General features: G+C 41.1%; 1 pseudogene; it reads left to right on the top strand.

Moving 5' to 3' along the window:
- The first annotated feature begins 22,917 nt into the window (after window positions 1-22,917).
- LOC117095140 lies at window positions 22,918-23,430 on the top strand (annotated as a pseudogene).
- The last annotated feature ends 1,255 nt before the right edge of the window (window positions 23,431-24,685 follow it).

The raw sequence follows: 24,685 nt of genomic DNA, 5'->3' as shown, positions 1-24,685 counted from the left end.
GCAAGACATTTCCAGTGAGGAAAATTGAGCCTCATCCCAAAAGGTGAGACATTTCCAGTAAGGGAAATTGAGCCTCACCCCAAAAGGCAAGACATTTCCAGTGAAGAAAATTGAGCCTCACCCCAAAAGGTGAGACATTTCTGGTAAGGGAAATTAAGCCTCACTCCCAAAATGAGAAACACCCCAAGTAAGGTAAAGGATAAAAGAAACGAAGCAACAATAATATTCCCCCTAATAATCCCTGAGGACTAATGTTAAAATATTAGCAGAATAAAAAAAAAACTTAGAGAGACAGAGAGTCAGAGAGAGAGAGAGAGAAAGAGACAGAGTCAAAGAGAGAGAGAGAGAGAGAGATAGAAGTAGTAAAGAGAAAGCAATGTACCCTATTCCTTTAAAAGCCTGGGTAAATGTAAAACCTGTAATTGAAAATTGAAGGTCTTCTCCATGACCCTATAACACTCCAATACTGCCTGTAAAGAAGCCAGACGGGTCACACCAGTTAGTGCAAGACCTTAGAGCTATTAATCAAGTCCAAACTACCCACCCTGTTGTTACGGTAATAGATTTAAAAGATGCCTTCTGGGCTTGTCCGTTCACAGAAGACAGCCAGGACCTATTTGCCTTTGAGTGAGAAGACCCTCACGCTGATTGAAAATAGCAATACTGATAGACAGTCTTACCTCAAGGGTTTACGAAGTCTTCAAATTTATTTAGTCAAATATTAGAACAAGTCATTTAATTAGCAAAGGTAAATGGCAAATTGAGCTTGAATGGATTGAAGGCATCATATCCTTGCCTCTGCCGGAGACTAAACAAGAACTTAGAAACTTTTAAGATAAGTCAGATACTGTCATCTATGGATAGACTCTTATGCCGTACAAAACAAAACCCTTATACAAAAAACTCACACAAGCTGGGCAAAACCCCCTCCTCATTTGGCAATTACCAGAAATCCAACAGGTAGAAAGGTTAAAACATCTATTATAACTGCCCCTGTCCTAGCTTTACCCCCACTTAAGTAGCTATTCCATCTTGTTGTCAGTGTAAACAACCCGTAGCTTTCCTATCAAAAATCCTTAACCCAGTAACCTGCAGATGGCCCAAATGCATTCAATCTATAGCGGCAACTGCTCTGCTAACTGAAGAAAGCACAAAAATAACTTTAAGAGGAAACCTCATTTGAGCACACCTCACCAGGCCAGAACTATCCTAAGTCAAAAAAGCAAAAAGGCAGCTTACTTACTCAAGAATCTTAAAGTATGAGGCTATTCTGTTAGAAAAATATGATTTAACATTAACCACTGGTAATTCCCTTAACCCTGTGGGTTTCCTAACAGGGGATCTAAATCTTAATTAACCACCATACAAAGGTCCAACCAGACCTAGGAGGAACTCCCTTCAGGACAGGATGACAGATGGTTCCTCCCGGGTGATTGAGGGAAAAAGACACAATGGGTATTCAGTAATTGATAGGGAAACTCTTGTAGAAATAGGAAAATTGCCTAATAATTGGTCTGCTAAAATGTGGGAGCTGCTTGCACTCAGCCAAGCCTTAAAATACTTACAGAACCAGGAACCATCTATACTAATTCTAAGTTAATTTGGACTAAAGAGGTCTTAGTAATAGCAAAGGATAATTAAAATCCCAAACTTACAAGGTTTTCAACAAAGTTTGCTAAAAGTTAACAGTGTAACATGTATTATCCTAACTTTGAATCTTGTGGCCTTAGGAAAGTGGAGACTGCCGCAAGCCAAAATTGCACCATTGCACCCCAGCCCAGGTAACAGAATGACACCTTGTCTAAAAAAACAGGCCAGGCGTGGTGGCTCATGCCTGTAATCCCAGCACTTTGGGAGGCCAAGGTGGGCGGATCACAAGACCATCCTGGCTAACGCGGTGAAACCCTGTCTCTACTAATAATACAAAAACAAAATTAGCCGGGCGTGGTGGCGGGTGCCTGTAATCCCAGCTACTTGGGAGGTTGAGGTTGCAGTGAACTGAGATCACGTAACTGCACTCTAGCCTGGGCAACAGAGCAAGACTCTGTCTCAAAAAAAAAAAAAAAAAAAAGAAAAAGAAAAACAAAAAACAAAACAAAAAATCCCCTGGCAAATGAAGTTTATCAAGCTACAGACTCTGCCTTTGTTTGTGTGTCTGTGTGTATATATGTTTATGTATGTCATGTGGATGCGATATTTCATTACCAAAATACACGAAAACTCTAATTAATTGGGTTAAAGAAAAAGTAAACATTTACATTATATATTTTATGAGAAAAATATAAACTAACTCAAATGCCTTTTAGTTCAAATGATTTGTGTAAATTGTTGATAACTAAGACTAGTTTAATACTGTTGATTTAATGAAAACAACTGTGTCCTCTGATTAACAAAATATCTGTGTATTTAACTTTAGAGTTCTGCCTAAAGTGCTCAGTTCCTAACATTTGTGGGCTGTAAACATGATTACAAAGAAAAAACTGAAGATGATCATATAAGCACCCAATGGGTTCACCTTGCCCACTGCCTAGACACAGCCAATTTCTCAAGACAGGGGAATTGCAATAGAGGAGGAGTAATTCACACAGAGCCAGCTGTGCAGAGACCAGAGTTTTATTACTCAAATCAGTCTCCCCAAGCGATTTGGGAGCAGAAATTTTAAGGACAACTTGATGGGTGGGGAGAACCCAGAGTTGAAGCTGTCTTCTTGCACTCAGTCAGTTCATGGGTAGGGGCCACAATATCAGATAAGCCAGTTTATCAATCTGGGTGGAGCCAGCTGATCCATCTAGTGCAGGGTCTGCAAAATATCTCAAGCACTGATCTTAGGAGAAATTTAGGGAGGGTCATAATCTTTTAGCCTCCAGCTGCATGACTCCTAAATCGTAATTTCTAATCTTGTGGCGAATGTTAGTCCTACGAAGACAATCTAGTCCCCAGGCAAGATGGACTGAACAAAGACAGCTTGTAGGCTAGAAGCAAGATGGTCAGTTAAGTTGGATCTTTTTCACTGCCTCAGTCATAATTTTGCAAAGGCAGTTTCTTTTTTTCTTTTCTTTTTCTTTTTTCTTTTTTTTTTTGAGACCGAGTCTTGCTCTTGTTGCCCAGGCTGGAGTGCAATGACACGATCTCAGCTCACTACAACCTCCATCTCCTGGGTTCAAGTGATTCTCCTGTCTCAGCCTCCCGAGTAGCTGGGATTACAGGCACCCACCATCACACCTGGCTAATTTTTTCTATTTTTAGTAGAGAAAGAGTTTCAGCATGTTGGTCAGGCTGGTCTCTAACTCCTGACCTCAGATAATACACTTGCCTGGGCCTCCTAAAGTGCTGGGATTACAGGCATGAGCCACTGCTCGGCCCTGCAAAGGCAGTTTCAGTAGCTAACTTTAATGAGCTACTCAAGCATAATTCTTAAGAATAAATAAAACTTTATTTACTTTTTTATTTATGTTTTTTATTATTTGCCGTAAGGTTTACTTGCAAAAGAGAATAAAAGTTTATAAATGAGCTTTACATTGTTTAAAAAATCTTTTTCAATAACTTAAAGTCATGTTATGTTAACTTGGGTAATAGCTAATCACAAAATGTCAGAGTCATCTATATGATACAGAAAAGCTAAATATTTAGTTCTGTTAAGCAACAAAAAATTGTGGAAACATCTTTCTAAACATTAGGAAATAGTTTTTTTCACAAAATCTCATATAAACCATCTCAAATTACTTGCTTCCGAGGTTTTTCTTTCTTTCTTTTTTTTTTTTGTCTGTTTGTTTGCTGTTGTTTTTCTTTTACAAGCCCACAACTAACATAACTTCCTAGGATTTCCAGTGGAAATCAGGGTTAGGCTGGTTCCATATTTTTGCAATTGCAAATTGTGTTGCTATGCACATGCATGTGTAAGTCTGTTTCATATAATGACTTCTTTTCCTTTGGGTAGATACCCATTAGTGGGATTGCTGTATCAAATGGTAATTCTACTTTTAGTTCTTAAAGGATTCTCCATACTGTTTTCCATAGTGGTTGTACTACTTTACATTCCCAGCAGCAGTGTAAAAATGTTCCCTTTCCACCACATCCACTTCAACATCTATTATTTTTTGATATTTAAGTTATGGCCATTCTTGCAAGAGTAAGGTGGTATTGCACTGTGGTTTTGATTTGCGTTTCCCTGATAATTAGTGATGTTGGCATTTTTTTCACGTTTGTTGGCCATTTGTATGTCTTCTTTTGATAATTGTCTATTCATGCCCTTAGCCCACTTTTCAATGGGTTTTTTTTTTTTTTTTTCTGATTTGTTTGAGTTCCTGGTAGATTCTGGATATTAGTCCTTTGTTGGATGAATAGTCTGTGAAAATTTTCTCCCACTCTGGGGGTTCTCTGTTTACTCTGCTGATGTATTTTATTTTATTTTATTTTATTTTTGAGACAGGGTCTCGCTCTGTCACCCAGGCTGGAGTGCAGTGGTGCGATCTCGGCTCACTGCAACCTCTGTCTCTCAGGTTCAAGCAATTCTCCTGCCTCAGCCTCCCGAGTTGCTGGGATTATAGGCATGCACCACCACGCTCAGATAATTTTTGTATTTTTAGTAGAGATAGGGTTTCAGCATGTTGGCCAGGCTGGTTCGAACTCCAGACCTCAGGTGACCACCTGCCTTGGCCTCCCAAAGTGCTGGGATTACAGGCGTGAGCCACTGCACCCAGTCAAGTCTGCTGATTTTTTTTTCCCCTGCTGAAGCTTTTTAGTTTAATTAAGTCTCATCTATTTATTTTTGTTTTTGTTGCATTTGCTTTTGGGTTCTTAGTCATTAACTCTTTACCTTAGTCAATGTCTAGAAGAGTTTTTCCAATGTTATATTCTAGAATTTTTATGGTTTCAGGTATTAGATTCAAGTCTTTGATCCATTTTGAGTTGATTTTTGTATACGGTGAGACATGAGGATTAAGTTTCATTCTTCTGCATGTGACTTGCCAACAATCCCAGCACCATTTGTTTAGGGTGCACCATTTATTGAATATGGTGTCCTCCTCCACTTTATGTTTTTGTTTGCTTTGTCATAGATCAGTTGGCTTTAAATATTTGGCTTTATTTCTGGGTACTCTATTCTGTTGCATTGATGTACATGCCTATTTTTATACCAGCACCATGCTGTTTTGGTAACTATAGCCTTGTAGTATCATTTGAATTCAGGTAATGTGATGCCTCCAGATTGGTTCTTCTTACTTAGTCTTACTTTGGCTATGCGGGCTCTTTTTTGGTTCCATATGAATTTTAGGATTTTATTTTTATAGTTCTGTGAAAAATAATGATAGTATTTTGACAGGAATTGCACTGGATTTGTAGATTGCTTTTGACTGGTCATTTTCACAATATTGATTCTACCCATCCATGAGCATGAGATGTGTTCCCATTTGTTTGTGTCATCTATGATTTATTTCAGCAACACTTTGTAGTTTTTCTTGTAGAGATCTTTCACATGCTTGGTTAGGTATATTTCTAAGTATTTTATTTTTTTACAGCTGTTGTTAAAAGGGTTGAGTTCTTGATTTGATTCTCAGGTTGGTCACTGCTGATCTATAGCCATGCTACTTATTTGTGTACATTGATTTTATATCCTGAAACTTTACTGAATTCATTTATCAGGTTAGGAGCTTTTTGGATGAATCTTTAGGGTTTTCTTTTTTTTTTTTTTTTTTTTGAGACGGAGTCTCGCTCTGTCACCCAGGCTGGAGTGCGGTGGCGTGATCTCCACTCACTGCAAGCTCCGCCTCCCGGGTTCACGCCATTCTCCTGCCTCAGCCTCCCGTGTAGCTGGGACTACAGGCGCCCGCCACCTCGCCCGGCTAATTTTTGTATTTTTAGTAGAGACAGGGTTTCACCGTGTTAGTCAGGATGGTCTCAATCTCCTGACCTCGTGATCTGCCCATCTCGGCCTCCCAAAGTGCTGGGATTACAGGCGTGAGCCACCGCGCCCAGCCAGGGTTTTCTAGATATACAATCACATCATCGGCAAACGGCAACAGTTTGACTTCCTCTTTACCAATTTGAATGCCCTTTCTTTCTTTCTCTTGTCTGATTATTCTGGCTAGGATTTCCAGTACTATATTGAATAGTGGTGATAAAAGTGGGTATCCTTGTCTTGTTCCAGTTCTCAGGGGGAATGCTCTCAACCTTTCCATGCTCAGTATAATGTTGACTGAGGGTTTGTCATAGATGGTTATTACCTTGAGGCAAGTCCCTTCTATGCTGATTTTGCTTAGGGTTTTAATCATAAAGGGATGCTGGATTTTGTCAAATGCTTTTTCAGCATCTATTGAGATGATCATATGATTTTTGTTTTTAATTCTGTTTATGTGATGTATCACATTTATTGACTTGCATATGTTAAACCATCCCTGCATCCCTAGAATAAAACCCACTTTATCGTGATGTGTTATCTTTTTGATATGCTGTTGGTTTTGCTTAGCCAGTATTTTGTTGAGGATTTTTGCATCTATGTTCATCAGGGATATTGGTCGGCATTTTTGTTGTTGTTGTTATGTCTTTTCCTGGTTTGGGTATTAGAGTGATACTGGCTTCATAGAGTTTTTTTTTTTTTTGGACAAAGTTTTACTCTTGTTGCCCAAGCTGGAGTGCAGTGGTGCAATCTTGGCTCACTGCAATCTCTGCCTCCCAGGTTCAAGCAATTCTCCTGCCTCAGCCTCATAAGTAGCTGGGATTACAGGCGCCTGCCACTACACCCAGCTAATTTTTGTATTTTTAGTAGAGATGGGGTTTCACCATGTTGGCCAGGCTGGTCTTGAACTCCGACCTCAAGTGATCTGCCTGCCTTGGCCTCCCAAAGTGCTGGGATTACAGGCATGAGCCACTGTACCCGGCCTTCATAGATTTAGGGAGGATTTCCACTTTCTCTGTCTTTTAGAATAATTTCAGTATGATCAGTACCAATTCTTCTTCAAATGTCTGATAGAATTCATCTGTGAATCCATCTAGACCTGGACTTTTTTTTTGCTGTTGGCATTTTTTTTTCATTATTGTTTCAATCTCACTACTTGTTATTGGTCTGTTCAGAATTTCTATTTCTTCCTGATTTAATCTAGGAGGCTTGTATATTTCCAGAAATGTATCCGTCTCCTCTAGGTTTTCTAGTTTGTGTGTGTAAAGGTTCATAGTACTCTTGAATCGTTTTTTATTTCTGTGGTATCAGTAGTAATATCTCCCATTTCATTTCTAATTGAACTTATTTGGATCTTCTCCCTTCTTTTTTTGGTTTATCTCATTAATGGTCTATCATTTTTTTTGAAAGAACTAGTTTTTTGTTTCATTTATATTTTATATATTTTTTTATTTCAATTTCATTTAGTTCTGCTGTGATCCTTGTAATTTTTTTCCTCTGCTGGATTTGGGTTTGGTTTGCTTTTGTTTCTCTAGTTACTTGAGGTGCGACCTTAGATTGACTATTTGTGCTTTTTCAGATATAGGCATTTAATGCTATGAGCTTTCCTCTTAGAACCACTTTTGCTGTATGCCAGATGTTTTGATAAGTTCTGTCACTATTATCATTCAGTTCAAGGAATTCTTTAATTTCCATCTTGACTTCATTGCTGATCCAAAGATCATTCATGAGCAGATTATTAAGCTTCCCTGTATTTGTATAGTTTTGAGCATTTTTTTGGAGTTAATTTCCAGTTTTTTTCCACTATGGTCTGAAAGAGTACTTGATATAATTTCAATTTTCTTAAATTTATTAAGACATGTTTTGTGGCCCATCATATGCTTTATCTTGGAGAATGTTCCATGTGCTGCTGAAAAGAATGTATACTCTGCAGTTGTTAGGTAGAATGTTCTGTAAATATCTGTTAAGACCATTTGTTCTATGGTATAATTTAAATCCTTTGTTTGTTTGTTTGTTTGTTTCTTTTTTTTTTGAGACAGAGTCTCACCCTGTCATCCAGGCTGGAGTACAATGGCATGATCTCGGCTCACTGCAATCTCCGCCTCTGGGGTCCAAGCAATTCTCCTGCCTCAGCCTCCGGAGTAGCTGGGATTACAGGTATTTGCCACCACACCCAGCAAATTTTTGTATTTTTAGTAGAGACGGGGTTTCACCATGTTGGCAAGGCTGGTCTTGAACTCCTGACCTCAGGTCATCTGCCCACTTTGGCTTCCCAAAGTGCTGAGATTACAGGTGTGAGCCACCATGTCCAGCCCCATTGTTTCTTTGTTTACTTTTTGTCTTGATGACTTGTCTAGTGCTGTCACTGGAGTATTGAAGTTCCCAACTACTATTTTTTTTTTGAAATGGAGTCTCACTCTGTCTCCCACACTGCAGTGCAGTGGCACAATCTCAGCTCACTGCAACCTCTGCCTCCTGAGTTCAAGCGATTCTTCTACCTCAGCCTCCAGAGTAGCTGGGATTACAGGTGTGTGCTACCATACCAAGCTACTTTTTGTATTTTTAGCAGGGAAACGCTTTGCCATGTTGGCCAGGCTGGTCTCAAACTCCTGACCTCAGGTGATCCACCCACTTTGGCCTCTCAAAGTGCTGGGATTACAGGTGTGAGCCATCGCACCTGGCTATCCTCTACTATTATTGTGTTGCCATCTATCACGTTTCTTAGGTCTAGTAATAATTGTTTCATAACTTTGGGACCTCCAGTGTTAGGTGCATATATATTTAGGACTGTGATATTTTCTTGTTGAAATGATCCTTTCATCATTATATAACGTCCCTCTGTCTTTTTTAACTTGTTGCTTTAAAGTCTGTTTTGTCTGATGTAAGAATAGCTACTCTTGCTCCCTTTAGGTTTCCATTTGCAAGGAATATCTTTTTCCACTCCTTTACATTAAGTTTATGTGAATCCTTATGCATTATGCCAGTCTCTTGAAGACAGAAGATATGTGGTTGGTAGATTTTTATCCATTCTGCCATTCTGTTTTTTTTTTTTGAGACAGAGTCTCGCTCTGTCACCCAGGCTGGAGTGCAGAGGCGCGATCTCAGCTCACTGCAAGCTCCGCCTCCTGGGTTCACACCATTCTCCTGCCTCAGCCTCCTGAGTAGTTGGGACTACAGGCACCCGCTGCCACGCCCAGCCTATGTTTTTGTATTTTTAGTAGAGATGGGGTTTCACCATGTTAGCCAGGATGGTCTAGATCTCCTGACCTTGTGATCCGCCCGCCTTGGCCTCCCAAAGCACTGGGATTACAGGTGTGAGCCACCGCACCCGGCCCATTCTGCATCTTTTAAGAGGAGTATTTAGGCCATTTACATTCATCTTTAGTATTGAGATGTGAGGTACTATTTTATTCTTTGTGCTAGTTGTTGCCTGAATACCTTGTTTGTTTTTCATTGTTTTACTGTTTCATAGGCCCTGTGAAATTTATGCTTTAAGGAGGTTCTATTTTGGTATATTTTGAAGTTTTGTTTCAAGATTTAGAACTCTTTTTACCATTTCTTGTAGTGCTGGCTTAGTAGTGACAAATTCTCTCAGCATTTGTCTGAAAAATAATTTCTCCCTTTTTCATATATGAAGGTTATTTTTGCTGGATACAGAATTCTTGGCTGGCAATTATTTTGTCTGAGGATGCTAAAGATAGGACCTCAATCACTTCTGGCTTGTAGAGTTTCTGCTGAGAAATCTGCTGTTAATCTGATAGGCTTTTCTTTGTAAGTTGTCTGAGGCTTCTGCCTCACAGCTCTCAAGATTCTTTCCCTCATTTTGGCTTTAGATAACCTGATGACTATGTGCGTAGGTGATCTTTTTGCAATGAGTTTCCCTGGTGTTCTTTGAGCTTATTCTATTTGGATGTTTAGATCTGTAGCCAGGCCAGATAAGTTTTCCTTGATTATTCCCTCAAATAAGTTTTCCAAACTTTTAGATTTCTCTTCTTCCTCAGGGATCCCAATTATTCTTAGTTTTGTCCATTTAACATAATCCCCAATTTCTTGGTGGCTTTCTTCATTTTGTAAAATTCCTTTTTCTTTGTCTTTGTCTGATTGGGTTAATTCAAAAGCCTTGTCAAGCTCTGAAGTTTTTTCTTCTAGTTGTTCTAGTCTATTGTTGACACTTTCCAGTGCATTTTGTATTTCTCTAAGTGTGTCTTTCATTTCCAGAGGTTGTGATTGTTTTTTCTTTTCTTTTTTTATTTTTTTTGAGACAAGAGTTTTGCTTTTGTTGCCCAGGCTGGAGTGCAATGGCATGATCTTGACTCACCACAACCTCCACCTCCTGGGTTCAAGCAATTCTCCTGCCTCAGCCTCCCAAGTAGCTGGGATTACGGGCATGCACCACCATGCCCAGATAATTTTATATTTTTAGTAGAGATGAGGTTTCTCCATTTTGGTCAGGCTGGTCGCGAACTCCCAACCTCAGGTGATCAGCCCGCCTTGGCCTCCCAAACTCCCAAATGCTGGGGTTACAAGCGTGAGTCACCATGCTTGGCCCAGTTGTTTTTTCTTTATGATATCTATATCTCTAAAGAATTTTTCATCCATGTCCTGTATTGTTTTTCAATTTTTTTTTTTTTTTTTGAGACAGGGTCTCACTTATCAGCCAGCATGGGTGCAGTTGCATGATCTTGACTCACTGCAACCTCTACCTCCTAAGTTCAAGTGATCCTTCCACCTCAGCATCCTGAGTAGCTGGGGCTACAGGGATGTACCATCAAGGCAGGCTTTTTTTTTTTTTTTTTTTTTTCATTAGAGACAGAGTTTTGCCATTTTGGCCAGGCTGGTCTCAAACTCCTGGCCTCAAGTGACCTTCCTTGGCTTCCCAAAGTGCTGGGATTAAGTGTGAGCCACTATACCTGGCCTGATTTTTACATTTCTTTAAGTTGGTTTTTACATTTTTCTAGTATCTCCTTGAGTGGCTTAATAATCAACCTTCTGAATTCTTTATTTGCCAATTCAGAGACTTCTTCTGGGTTTGGATCCATTGCTAGGAAGCTAGTGTGGTCTTTTGTGGGTGTTATAGAACCTTGTTTTGTCATATTACGTGAATTATGTTTTTGATTTCTTCTCATTGGGAAGACTATTTTAGTGGAAAAATCTGGAACGCAAGGGCTGCTGTTCAGATTCTTTTGTCCTACAGGGTGATCCCTTGATGTGGTGTACTCCGCCTTTCCTTAGGCATGAGACTTTCTGAGAGCTGGACTGTGGTGATTGTTATTGCTCTTCTGGGTCTAGGCATCCAGCGGGGCTTCCAAGCTCCAGGATCGTGCTGGGGTCTGCAAAGCGTCTTGTGATGTGATCCATATTCAGGTCTCCTAGCTATGGATCCCAGCACCTCCTCTGGGGGAGATGGCAGGGGAGTGACACAGACTCTATGAGAAGCCTTGGTTGTAGATGTTTAGTGTGCTTGCTTTCTCAAATGCTGGTTATGATAGCAGTGATGTTGCCACATGGACAGGACCTCTGTTTAGCCAGGATGTTGCAGATAGTGGAATTAGCTATTTTTTCCTTCCTTGGAGCAGAGTTATTTTGTCACGAGTTGCTGCCATACCGTGAGTTGGTGGCCTCCAGCCAGGAGGTGGTACTTTCAGGAGAGCACCAGCTGTGATAGTAGAAGGGGGATATAAGCTTGCCCTAAGTTGGTCAGGATAAGTGTTCAGGTTTCTCAGGTGATGAGTAGGGCCATAAATTTCCCAAGAGTTTGTCTTTTGTGATTGGGCACTGGGGTGGGTAGGGAAATACCATCAGGTTGGGGCAGGATAAGGCATGTCTGAGCTCAGACTCTTTTGCCACAGCCACTGTAGGGGGCTGATTCTCAGACAAATGGGGTTATGTTCCAGTGTGGATTATGGCTGCCTCCATCACCAGGGAAGTGAGGGAAAGTAAGTAGCCACAGGGCTCACCCAGCTCCCACACAGTTGGCAAGGCCAATTTCACTCCCACTGTGCCCCGCTAACAGGGCAGTTTATCTCCAGGCAGCTGGTGTGCAGGACTCAGACCTAGTACCAGGGTATAAGTTTCCCCACTGAGAAAGCAAGCATGGCTTTCAGGCCTCACGCCTCCCTGTCTGCCCACACTGTCAGCTGTGGCTCCTATGCTCCTTTCTGCAGCAGTTCACTTTTACCCGATACCTGCTCGACAGAGTTTGCACCCAGTCAAAATTATTACAAAGTTGAGTTGGAAGCTTATTTCACCCTGTGACCCTGCCCAAATTCTGCCAACTGTCTTCCTCAATGGCCTCTATGAGATACAGTTAGAGATGGCTTCCCTGGCCCAAGCTGGAGAATGGGAGCACCTACAAGGCTCTTCCTGCTACTGTTTTTTTCTACTTTTATATTTTACACTAAATCCATTTCAGCTCTAGGCACGGTTAAATCCTTTTTCCATAATCTGGGTTTTGAGGTTCCCCAGTGGATATGTGTGTTCAGAGGCAGGTTTCCCCCTTCTCACATGTTGGGAACTCATAGTTTTTCACCCATCTCATGGAATTTGCAGCAGTGTGCTGTGAGGCCGAGGTGGGAGGATCGCTTTAGCCCAGGAATTTGAGACCAGCCTGGGCAACATAGCAAGACCCAGTCTTGGTCTGTACAAAAAATTAAGTAATAGCTGGGCATGGTGGCATATGTCTGTAATCCTAGCTATCAGGAGGCTGAGGCCGGAGCATCACTTGAGCCCAGGAGTTTGAAGCTGCAGTGAGCTATTGTTGTGTCAGAGTACTTCAGCCTGGGTGACAGAGCAAGACCCTGTTTCTAAATAAATAGACTATTTTTTAAAGCAGTTTTAGTTTCATGTAGATTTTTACATATGGTGTGAGGCAAGGGGTCTAACTTCATTCTTTTGCATGTAGCTATCCAGTTGTCCTAGAACCATTTGTTGAAAGGATGTTTGTTTCTCACCGAATTGGCACCCTGGTTGAAAATCAATTCAACACAGATGTATGAGTTTATTTATAATCTCTTAATTCTATTCCATTTGTTAATATGTCTATATGTAGGCCAATACCATACCATTTTGATTATTTTGGTTTTGTAGTAAGTTTTGATTATTGTAGCTTTGAAATTAGAAAGTGTGAGTCCTCCAGGAATGTTGTTATTTTTTTCCAAAATAGTTTGGCTTTTCTTGGTCTCTTGCATTTCCATATTAATTGTATGATTAATTTGTCAATTTGTACAAAGAAGCTGGCTGGGATTTTGTTTGGTCTTCTTTAATTTATTTCAACAATTTTCAGTGTTCAAGTCTTGTACATCTTTTGCTAAATCTATTCCTAAGTGTTTTATTCTTTTTGCTGTTATTGTAAGTAGAATTTTCTTTCCTTCCTTCCTTCCTTCCTTTCTCTCTCTCTCTCTCTCTCTCTCTCTTCTTTCTTTCTTTTGTTGAGATGGAGTCTTGCTCTGTTGCCCAGGCCGAAGTGTGTGGTATGATCTCAGCTCACTGCAACCTCCACCTCCCGGGTTCAAGGGATTCTCATGCCTCAGTCTCCCAAGTAGCTGGGACTACAGGCATGTGCCACCACACCCTGCTAATTTTTGTATTTTAGTAGAGATGAGGTTTCACCATGCTGGCCAGGCTGGTCTCCAACTCCTGGCCTCAAGTTATCTGCCCATCTCAGTTTCCCAGGAAGTGCTAGGATTACAAGCATGAGCCAGCACGCCCAGCCATTGTAAGTAGAATTGTGTTCTTAACTCCACTTTCAGAGAAAGTGTCTTTTTACTTCATTGGATGCAACTGGAGTCCTCTGCTGGTTGCTGTTTTTCTACTTAATAACACTGAAGGACCAGAGAGGCCCTTTGTGGGCAGGTATCCAAGGCCTGGATGTCTCTCATGAGACACACATGTGAGTTCTTAGAGGGCCCCACAGGTCTCCACAGAGCACAGTTCCTTGGTGTGGGACACTGATCTCCAGTTCCAGGATTCCCACTTCCCCACTCAGCTACTGCAACAATGGCTGATCCCATAGTTTCCAATATAGTTTTCATGTCCCCCTAAACCTCATGTTAAAATTTAGTCCTCCATGTTAGAGGTGGGGCCTAATGCAAGGTGTTTTGCTCAGTCATGGGGCAGATGCCTCATGAATGGCTTGGTGCTCTCCTTGTGGTACTGAGTCTCACTCTATTAGTTCCCAGGAAAGCTGGTCACTAAAAACAGCCTGGCACCTCCTCCCACTTCTTGCCTCCCCTCTCACCATGTGATCTCTGAATCTGCCAACTCCCCTTACCCTTCTGTCACTGGTGGAAACAGCCAGAAGCCCTTGCCAGAAGCAGATGCTAGCATCATGCTTTTTTTTTTTTTCTTCCAGAGATTCTGTTGCCCAGGCTGGAGTGCAGTGGCATGATCTCAGCTCAGCAACTTCCACCTCCCAGGTTCAAGCAGTTCTCTTGCCTCAGCCTCCTGAGTAGCTGGGATTATAGGTGCGCCACCATGCCCGGCTAATTTTTGTATTTTTAGTAGAGACGGGGTTTCACCATGTTGGTCAGGCTGGATCATGCTTCTTATACAGCCTGCAGAACTGTGAGACAAATAATCCTCTTTTCTTTATAAATTACCCAGCCTCAAGTATTCCTTTATAGCAACACAAAAGGGCTAAGATAACATCCTTCTGGGTTTCCTTCCCCACAGTATTCATACCTCTTGGGTGGTATTCAAGAAGGATAGGGCAAATCCATCTAGCTCCCATTGTATCCACTTGATAAACAGGGGCTTTCCACATATTGAGACTTACCATAAAGATATAATAATTAATACGGCATAATAAGGCACAGGAATAATAACCTGACTGATAGAGAGTCCAGGATATATGATGAAAGTGCCATTACCCACCTGTGGGGAAGAAATGTAATATTCAATTAATGGTTTCTAAACAATTGCTTGTCGATGCAGAAAAAAATAAAACTAGCTCTTGACCTCACACCACACACAAGTTAATTCCAGGCATATAAAAGACTTAAAGGTTGTAAAAAATAAAACTTTAAAAAACTAAATAAAAATATTGGAGAATATCTTATGACCTTAGAGTCAAAAATGATGTTTTACAGAAATAATAAGCATAAATAAAAAATAAAAGATTCATAAGTATGTTCATGAAAATATATCATTATAAAAGTGAAAAGTCAAGCTCCAGATTAGGAGAAGATATTGGCAATGCATACAATAAGGATTTACATAATGACTATAGAACATTTTTCAGAATGAACAACAAAATGTTCAGCAGCTCGCCGGGCGTGGTGGCTCATGCCTGTAATCCCAGCACTTTGGGAGGCTGAGGTGGGTGGATCATGAGGTCAGGAGATCCAGAACATCCTGGCTAACATGGCGAAACCCCATCTCTACTAAAAACACAAAAAATTAGCCTGGCGTGGTGGCGAGTGCCTGTAGTCCCAGCTACTTCGGAGGCTGAATAGCGTGAACAGGAGACCGGACAATAGCGTGAACCTGGGAGGCCGAGCTTGCAGCGAGCCGAGATCTCCCCACTGCACTCCAGCCTGGCCGACAGAGCCAGACTCTGTCTCAAAAAAAAAAAAAAAAAAAAAAATTTCAGCAGCTTTTCTGAAAAGTGACCTAGGCAGAAGAGGAGATCGACATTGTCTATGAACACATGGAAAGGTACTCAGCCCCACAAGGAATCAGAGAAATTAAAACTAGAAGGAAATAGTATTTCACACTCTTCAGATTCACAAAAAATTAAAACTCTAAAAATACACAGTCCTCGTGTTAGTCTCATAACCTGCTATTTTGAGACGTTTTTGCTAAATTCAAGATTTGCACACACACACTGAGACCTTGTAAATGTCACTAGACAAACTCTTTCACACATGCACCAGTTTTATAAAAATGTTTACAGTAGCAACTTTAAAATAAAACAGCAAATGAAACAAAGCAAATAAAAAAACCCGGAAACTCACTAGATGTCAGTCAATAGGAGATTAGCTAAATGTTGAAACATTCATACAATGGAACACCATAAAGCAGTTAAAATGAATTAGCTGGCCTGGTACAGCAGCTCGGGCCTGTAGTCCCCAGCTACTCGGGAGCCTGAGGCAAGAGGTCACTTGTGTTTGGGAGTTTAAGGCCACAGTGTGCTATGATTGTGCCTGTGAACTGCCACTGCATTCCAGCCTGGGCAACATAGTGGGACCTCATCTCCAAAAAATAAAATAAATTAGTTACAGCAATCCTATTCATCAATAGGATAAATCTCAAAAACTTAGTATTAAGCAAAAAACAAACAAAACAAAACAAAAAAAACACACACAAGTTGTAGAAAGATATATACAATATGATAGCATCTATGTAGCTTAAAATATGAAAATAATGCTAAACATCACTTAGGGATACACTTACATATAGGAAAACCACATGAACAGGCATGGAAATATAAGCACCAAATTCAGTGGGGAGGGAAGAAAATGGGGTCTGGTGGGGCTACACAAGGAGTTCATTGTAGTCACTATTCTTTTTTGTGTGCCTGAAATATTAAAGGCAAACAAAAACAGATTAACTCCCAGTGTTATGAGATAGCTCCAAATTCAATTTTCTCTAAACTCTTGTATTCAGTTCTAATTTCAGCCTACTGCTTCCACAGAATGTCTGCTTTCAGCCTGGTGACACAATCGTTTTTAACTTTAACCAGATGACTAAGACTCTTCTTTGTCTTAGGGAAGCCAAATACTTCCAGTCAGCAAGTCTACACAGGTATTTCTTGTGACTTTATAATAAAGGTTTTCTATTCCAAATATTCTAACCTGTTTGCTGTGAAAGGGGTGTTCATACAGAAAACCAAACACCGCATGTTCTCACTCAAAAGTGGGAGTTGAACAAAGAGAACACATGGACACAGGGGAGGCGAACGTCACACATGGTGGCCTGTCAAGGGATGGGGGGCAATGGGAGGGAGAGCATTAGGACAAATACCTAATGAATGCGGGGCTTAAAACCTCGGATGGCAGGTTGATGGGTGCAGCAAGCCACCACGGCACATGTATACCTATGTAACAAACCTGCACGTTCTGCACATGTATCCCAGAACTTAAAGTATAATAAATAAATAAATAAATAAAATACATTTAAAAAGGGGTGTTCATAAGCTCGATATGATACCTTTTGGAACATGGGTTCAATGTGAGTTGTCAAATTTGTCAGCCAGCTCTAAGACTACTGAAATGCAGTCAGGATGATCTAGCTCTAGCTCTGGATCTGTCACTAACTACGAGTGTGAGACCTTAACAGATCTGGCCTTCAGTTTTTCACCATAAAATAAGGGCAGTGGAAATGATCTCTAAGTTACCTTCTAGATCTAACTTTTCATGATTCTAAGGCAGAATTTGAGGCTCTGCCAAGAAATTCCTTGGCTCTGAAGTTTCTCTCTCCTAACAGTTCCACTAAGCTGGTTGGTTCAATACTGGACATCCCCAGGCAACTTTTAGGGAGGCTGTTTTCCATGTGCCTAAGTTGAAGGTGTGGAGTCCAATTACCCCATCTGCCATTAGGCAAGGTGCTGGCGGCTCATCTAGGTATACACTAGTTATAGGTTAGCAGTGTCTTTGTAACTTACACAGGTGGTTACCCGATAAATCCCTTGAAGTGGTTGATAGTCTCTTTACAATAACATTTTTCTACTTTTCCCCTATTTTGCATTAATAGTAATCTAATTCATTTTCTGAGGTATGGTACAAGTACTTTTTGTTTATATTGCAATATTATGTTATCAATGGACAAAGAGGGCCCATTGGTAAGAAAGGTATGGAAAGGTATGATTTTGCTTTTTGAATTTACATAAATGTAAAATACTAAGTTCAGTGGGAGTAAGAAGTGTCAGCTTCTAGTCAAATCTGTCCATTTCAAGAGGTGGCGACTAACTACCTGTTGCAGTCGGGAATTACAGGTTAAAAGCAACCAACGTTAGTTTAATTCATGCAGTGTTTGAATACAAAATAAAGGAGATGGGCAAGCGGGGAAGTTTCAATATTACACAGTTAATAGCAGGAAGGATACCCAGTCCCAGATGACTCAGAATGCCAATGCAGTGTGGTCATAATGTAGAGAAATACCGTCCATGAGTGAGGACAGAGCTGGGGAAGTTATGTAGCTATATTATGAACCAGCAAAGGCAAATTTTGGAAAGTGATAGAATCAAATACATTTGAGGATTAGTGACTGTGAGCAGACTAATGAGAAACTATGCTCAATGTTGTATATACTATATTTAAAAATTAGAGGAAGCAATAGGAAAACTAGAAAACCTGGCATGAATATAAGTAGATTATCTGAAGAGATGAAAAAAGACTCAAGTTACTGCAAACAGCAGAAGACAAGAGAATTTCACCCACAATAGGAAACTCTAAATAAATAATACTAGCTAGGAAATATGGCAAATACAAATCTTGAAATAATTTTAAAATGTGTTTTTTTTTTTTTTTTAAGACAAAGGGTCTCACTATGTTGCCCAGACTGGATTCAAACTGCTAGGCTCAAGCAATCCTCCTAACTCAGTCTTCCAAGTAGTTAGGACTACAGGCACACACCACCTTCCTGGCAAAATGTGTTGATTTGTTAATGCATCATCTAACTTTTTAAACTGCAGGCTGACAGAGTCACCGACTCCACCTTCGTTTCAAGTACTGCATGATATAACTAACGTGGCAAAAACAAAAATAGAAGAAACACAGTCATGAAATTGCTGTAGTTGCAGTCCAAGATTCCTATGCACGACAATCAGGCAGTATGCCAACATCTGTAACAAATAGCTGGAATTATCTTATGCCTAATATAAGTGAACAAATACTGACCAGGATCTGTTGTCCTGAGGATTGTCCTGCCTCAGCCTCCTGAGTAGCTGGGACTACAGGCGACCGCCACCACACCAGCTAATTTTTGTATTTTTAGTAGAGACAGGGTTTCACCATGTTGGTCCGGCTGGTCTCAAACTCCTGACTGCAGGAGATCTGCCCACCTTGGCCTCCCAAAGGGCTGGGATTACAGGCATGAGCCACCACACTCAGCCTCATTTGCACGTTCTGATCTAGCTAATAAACTGTTTCCTCATTTTGCTATATGAAAGTGACCTTGAAGTGTGTGTGCATGTGATGGTCCACAAGTCAAAATATACCCATTTTTGGAGATATTATCTGTGAAGCTCCGTATGCCCTTGTTAAAATGGAAAGCTGAAGGGGTGCTCAAAACTATAAGAGTAAACAAACCCTGTCCAAATGAGAACTAGTCTAAATCATTATTGTAGTTCTAAGAGTTTGAAATAGGTCATAATTGTGAGTTGCAATGTTTTGTTTATTTGGTTTAGCTCAAGAATGTTGCCTTCGTTCCTCCCCAGCTCTCTTTGACTCACCCACACCTGTTAGGTGCTCCCTTTTACGTTCCTATAGCACCCTGCACACATCTCCATCACTGTAGTAACTGTAAAGTTTAGTAATAGTTGATTTTTTCCTATGAAATTTCCTTGAGTGTAAAAATTGTGTTTTTTCAGGTATGCATACCCATTATCAGGTTAATTTTTGGTGAAAGAGAGGCTAACAGACAGCATACAAATGAAAGAAAATTGCCCCTCATTTGGTTTTGAATGCCTCCAAATGGTTCTCTGCATTTGGATGGGTTGATTGAGCCACTGGCACAAGAGCCCATTTGCAAACTGGCATGGACCAGTGTTGCTTGAGAAATCTCAATGAGGGCAATTCAAAAGGAAATCTCCAAACTCTATGTCAGGTTACTTACTTTTTGCTATTTGCCCTTGGTCCTTACTAGGTATAAGAAGAGTCTTCAAAATGCCTGAGCAGGTGCAGATTATAACACACTGGGCAACAGTTAATGTTCAAATGGCTATTCAATCATTTGTTTTACATAAACACTGTCCATAGAACTGCCTGTATTTGTCACGCTTCTCACAACAACCCTTTCAAACTGCCTTCCTTACTGAGAAGTGGGTTTTCTAATATCAATTTTACTAGTCATGCTAACACTGGAAACTAGAACTATCTCCTCCATCAAAAATAAGTAACCTTGGAGCTTGTGACCAGGCTACGTTACTCGTCTGGATCACACAGTAAGTTGATAGCTGTGAGGGCACCCTTTACTCTACCATTCTCCAGGAACTGCTACTACAGTGTTTAAAGAGGGGCATACAGCAGCATAACACCTTTGCACATGGGGAAACCCATAAGAGTGAACCAAACACCTGTATTTTCTCCTACAGTGGGCGGTACTTACCAGGTAAGTCAAGTAATCAGAGTAATTGCTCTCCAGGGAGTGGTTATGAACATGATTTAGCAAACTAGTTTTTAATCTTCTGCTTTCATCATTTACAAAAGACACACCCTGCTTTTGCCCATGTTTCTGTCACACCACTTCTCTAGCAGACACTACCTGTTCCCCAAGTAGTGCAAATCCAGATTCCATGAGTTATGACACAGATGTTGATAGCATGTATGTGCTACTGTCCTTCCTGAATCTTAATTTCTGTAGGCATAAAATATTTTTTCACTTAACATCTAATCTAGATGAGTAAGAAGATTAAGTAAAGCTGACTATCTAATTAGTTATATGTAAGTCTTTATTACTAAAGTATTTAGGTTAACCGAGCATGGAAGATGCTGCCAAACTGAATTATAGGAAGAGAAAGAAATCTACCTAACTAAAGTTTAGTGATTCCTCTTTGCTGGGGCATGCGATCAAAAATATGCTGTCAAATCCTTTAAGAATAACTTTCAAAACATAAAAATATGCCTTAGTTGGGCATGGTAGTGCAAGCCTGGAACCCCAGCTACTTGGGAGGCTGAGACAGGAGAAATGCTTGAACCTGAGAGGTGGGGGTTGCAGTGAGCCAAGATCACGCCATTACACTCCAACCTGGGTGACAAGAGTGAGACTCCGTCTCAAAAAAAAAAAAAAAGTGCCAGCCATAGTGTCTCACATCTGTAATCTCAGCACTCTGGGAGGCTGAGGTTAGAGGATCCCTTGATCCCAGGAGTTCAAGACCAGCCTGGGCAACATAGCAAGACCTTGTCTCTACTAAAAAGAGAAAAAAAATTTTTTAAAAATATACATACATATGTGTGTGTGTGTGTGTGTATATATATAGTGTGTGTGTGTGTGAGACCAAGGGTCTCACTCTGTAGGCGGGAGTGCAGTGGTGCAATCTCGGCTCACTGAAACCTCTGCCTCCTGGGTTCAAGTGATTCTCCTGCCTCAGCCTCCCGAGTAGCTGGGATTACAGGTACCCATCACCACGCCTGGCTAATCCACCTGCCTTGGTCTCCCAAAGTGCTGGGATTACAGGTGTGAGCCACCGCGCCTGGCCAAAAAATATATGTTTGTAGAATAAAATAAAGAACACAAATGTAAGTTTTAAAATGACCAATAATCTTCCCACCTAGAAATAATAAATTGCTAATATTTTGGTGTACCTGCTTCCAGAAAGTTTTTTATGCCCAAGCTGAATTTGCTATATGAACTGACACCTGGGGCAGGCCTCTGCCAGTCAGTTGCTGAGTAAGACATAATCACAATGCAGACAAAAACCAGTAGGGCCAAAGATATTAACAAAAATAGCATCCTCGAAACTGTGGGAAAAATCAAGAATAGGCATAAACTCATAAAGCTTATAGGCCTTTAGAGCTACTCACGCAATCTTTTACTCTATGGACAGGACTCTGACAGGGCATGTTGATTAGTTGAAAAAGTAGGCAGAGCCAGAACTAGAATCCAGAAAACAAGGCTTTTGGCCTTGGCTTCCTGCTCTCATGATACTTTTCACTTATTTTTTATTTTTTTGAGACAGGGTCTCACTCTGTCATCCAGGCTAGAGTGGAATGGCATGCTCATGGCTCACTGCAGCCTTGACCTCCTGGGCTCAAGTGATCCTCCCAGCTCAGCTCCACCAAGTAGCTGGGACTACAGGCATGCACCATTGTGGCCGGCTAATTTTCATATTTTTTGCAGAGATGGGGTCTTGCCATATGGGTCAGGCTGGTCCTGAACTCCTGGACTCAATCAGTCTGCCTGCCTCAGCCTCCCAAAGTGCTGGGGTTATAGACGTGAGGCACCACACCCGGCCTCATAATACTTTTAATGGACTCTGTTATATACTTTACTGGTTTTCATGACTGACAAAGGTTGGCTTTGAAATAAACATTTTTGGTATGAAATGGGAACAACAACACAAGGTCAGCAGTTCCTTTTTAACTCACCCAAATCATCTTTGGTAAAGATTAAGTCCTCTACTTGTTTAGTAAGAGAATGTTAGAATAGCCAAAAGTCCTAGACATCGTATTAGTTTATTCCCCCATTCTACAGATGAGAAAACAGGTGCCAAAGAGGATGCTCAGCTAGTTGGGAGTAGATCCCATCTCCTGACTCCAGGGTTATTTACTTGTTTATTTATTTATGTTTGAGACGGAGTCTCCCTCTGTTGCCCAGGCTGGAGTGCAGTGGCGCGATACCTCCGCCTCCCGGGTCCACGCAATTCTCCTCTCAGCCTCCTGAGTAGCTGGGACTACAGGCACAAGTCACCATGCCTGGCTTATTTTTGTATTTTTAATAGAGACAGTGTTTCACCATATTGGTAACGCTGGTTTCAAACTCCTGACCTCAGGTGATCCGCCCGCCTCAGCCTCCCAAAGTGCTGGGATTACACGTAGGCTTGAGCCACCATGCTCAGTCCTGATTCCAAGGTTCTAAGAATAGTATAGAATGTAGTACTCATAATCATCAAAAGACACATCCCAAAAGATCTTACAGTCAGGACTGATTGATGCCCACTTACTCTGCCTTCTATTGAACTATTTCAACTGTAATAATGAATCCAGGCAGTGGTCATCAATGACTGCCAACTTCACGAAAAGAGGTACAATTGGAAATTATGTGCCTGATAATCGATGTATAAATAGTTTTGCTGCTTTCAGTTCTCAGCTCAGAGGAGGCCAAGGTGCAACTTTCTTCGGCTGTCCTGAACCCGGGTTCATCCGACACCAGCCGCCTCCACTATGCTGCTGAAGGTCGGCCCCAGGGAGATCAAAGTTGCGTACCTGAGGTGCACCGGGGGTGAAGTCGGTGCCACGTCTGCACTGGCCCCCAAGATCGGCCCCCTGGGTCTGTCTCCAAAAAAGGGTGGTGATGACATTGCCAAGGCAACAGATGACTAGAAGGGCCTGAGGATTACAGTGAAACTGACCATTCAGAACAGACAGGCCCAGATTGAGGTGGTGCCTTCTGCCTCTGCCCTGATCATCAAAGCCCTCAAGGAACCAGCAAGAGACAGAAAGAAACAGAAAAACATTAAACACAGTGGGAATATCACTTTTGATGAGACTGTCAACATTGCTCAACAGATGTGGCACCGATCTTTAGACAGAGAACTCTCTGGAACCATTAAAGAGCTCCTGGGGACTGCCCAGTCTTTGGGCTATAATGTTGATGGCCACCACCCTCATGAAATCATAGACGACATCAATAATGGTGCTGTGGAATGCTCAGCTAGTTAAGAAGCACAAAGGAAAATATTTCAATAAAAGATCATTTGACAACTGGTGGAAAAAAAAGAAATAGTTTTGCCCCAAAAAAATCAAACCTAGCCGGGCGCGGTGGCTCAAGCCTGTAATCCCAGCACTTTGGGAGGCCGAGACGGGAGGATCACGAGGTCAGGAGATCGAGACCATCCTGGCTAACACGGTGAAACCCCGTCTCTACTAATAAATACAAAAAACTAGCCGGGCGAGGTGGCGGGCACCTGTGGTCCCAGCTACTTGGGAGGCTGAGGCAGGAGAATGGCGTAAACCAGGGAGGCGGAGCTTGCAGTGAGCTGAGATCCGGTCACTGCACTCCAGCCTGGGCAACAGAGCGAGACGCGGTCTCAAAAAAAAAAAAAAAAAAAAAAAAAAAAAAAAAAACCTAAATCACAATAAAGAACTACCTATCTACTAGCTAGGGAATAGAAGAACATGTTAATGACTTCCAAGAATACAATCAGAAAAATACAGAATGTGGGAAATATACAAGTAATTTCATTTCTTCAACAAATATATACCAAGAAAAAATGAGATTGAAGGAAATCTATATATTACAAGAGACCTCAGAGACAAATAAATCGATTGTCGTGTATCAGAATTATTTGTCCTGATTTGAACTGAAAAAAAGAGTATTATGAGACAGTTATATTAATACTGACCTTACAGAAATAAAGAGAATCAAAAAAGAATACTATGAATAGCTAAATGCCAACAAAATAGATAACTTACATGCAATGGACAAGTTCCTAGAATAACATAAACTACTGAAACGGACTTGAGAAGAAATAGAAAGTCTGAATAGACTTATAATAAAGAGACTGAATTATTAAGAAAGAAAAATTACCCACAACAAAAAGCCCAGGCCCAAATGGCTTCACTGGTAAATTCTACCAAACATTTAAAAAATAATCAGTGATGTCTGGGCGTGGTGGCTCATGCCTATAATCCCACCACTTTGGGAGGCTTAGGCTGGCGAATCATGAGGTCAGGAGTTCAAGACCAGCCCCTGCCCAACATGGTGAAACCCTGTCTCTACTAAAAATACAAAAAAACAAAAATTAACTGGGCTTGGTTGCGGGTGCCTGTAATCCCAGCTACTCAGGAGGCTGAGGCAGGGGAATCACTTGAACCCAGGAGGCAGAGGCTGCAGTGAGCCATGATCGCAACACTGCACTCCAGCCTGGGTGACAGAGCAAGAGTCTGTCTCAAAAACAAACAAACAAACAAACAA

This window comes from Trachypithecus francoisi, unplaced genomic scaffold (genome assembly GCF_009764315.1).
Source record: "Trachypithecus francoisi isolate TF-2019V2 unplaced genomic scaffold, Tfra_2.0 Lachesis_group13, whole genome shotgun sequence".
Taxonomy (NCBI): Eukaryota; Metazoa; Chordata; class Mammalia; order Primates; family Cercopithecidae; genus Trachypithecus; species Trachypithecus francoisi.
Note: the sequence above shows the minus strand (reverse complement) of the source record. Positions and strands in the feature narration are given on the sequence as shown.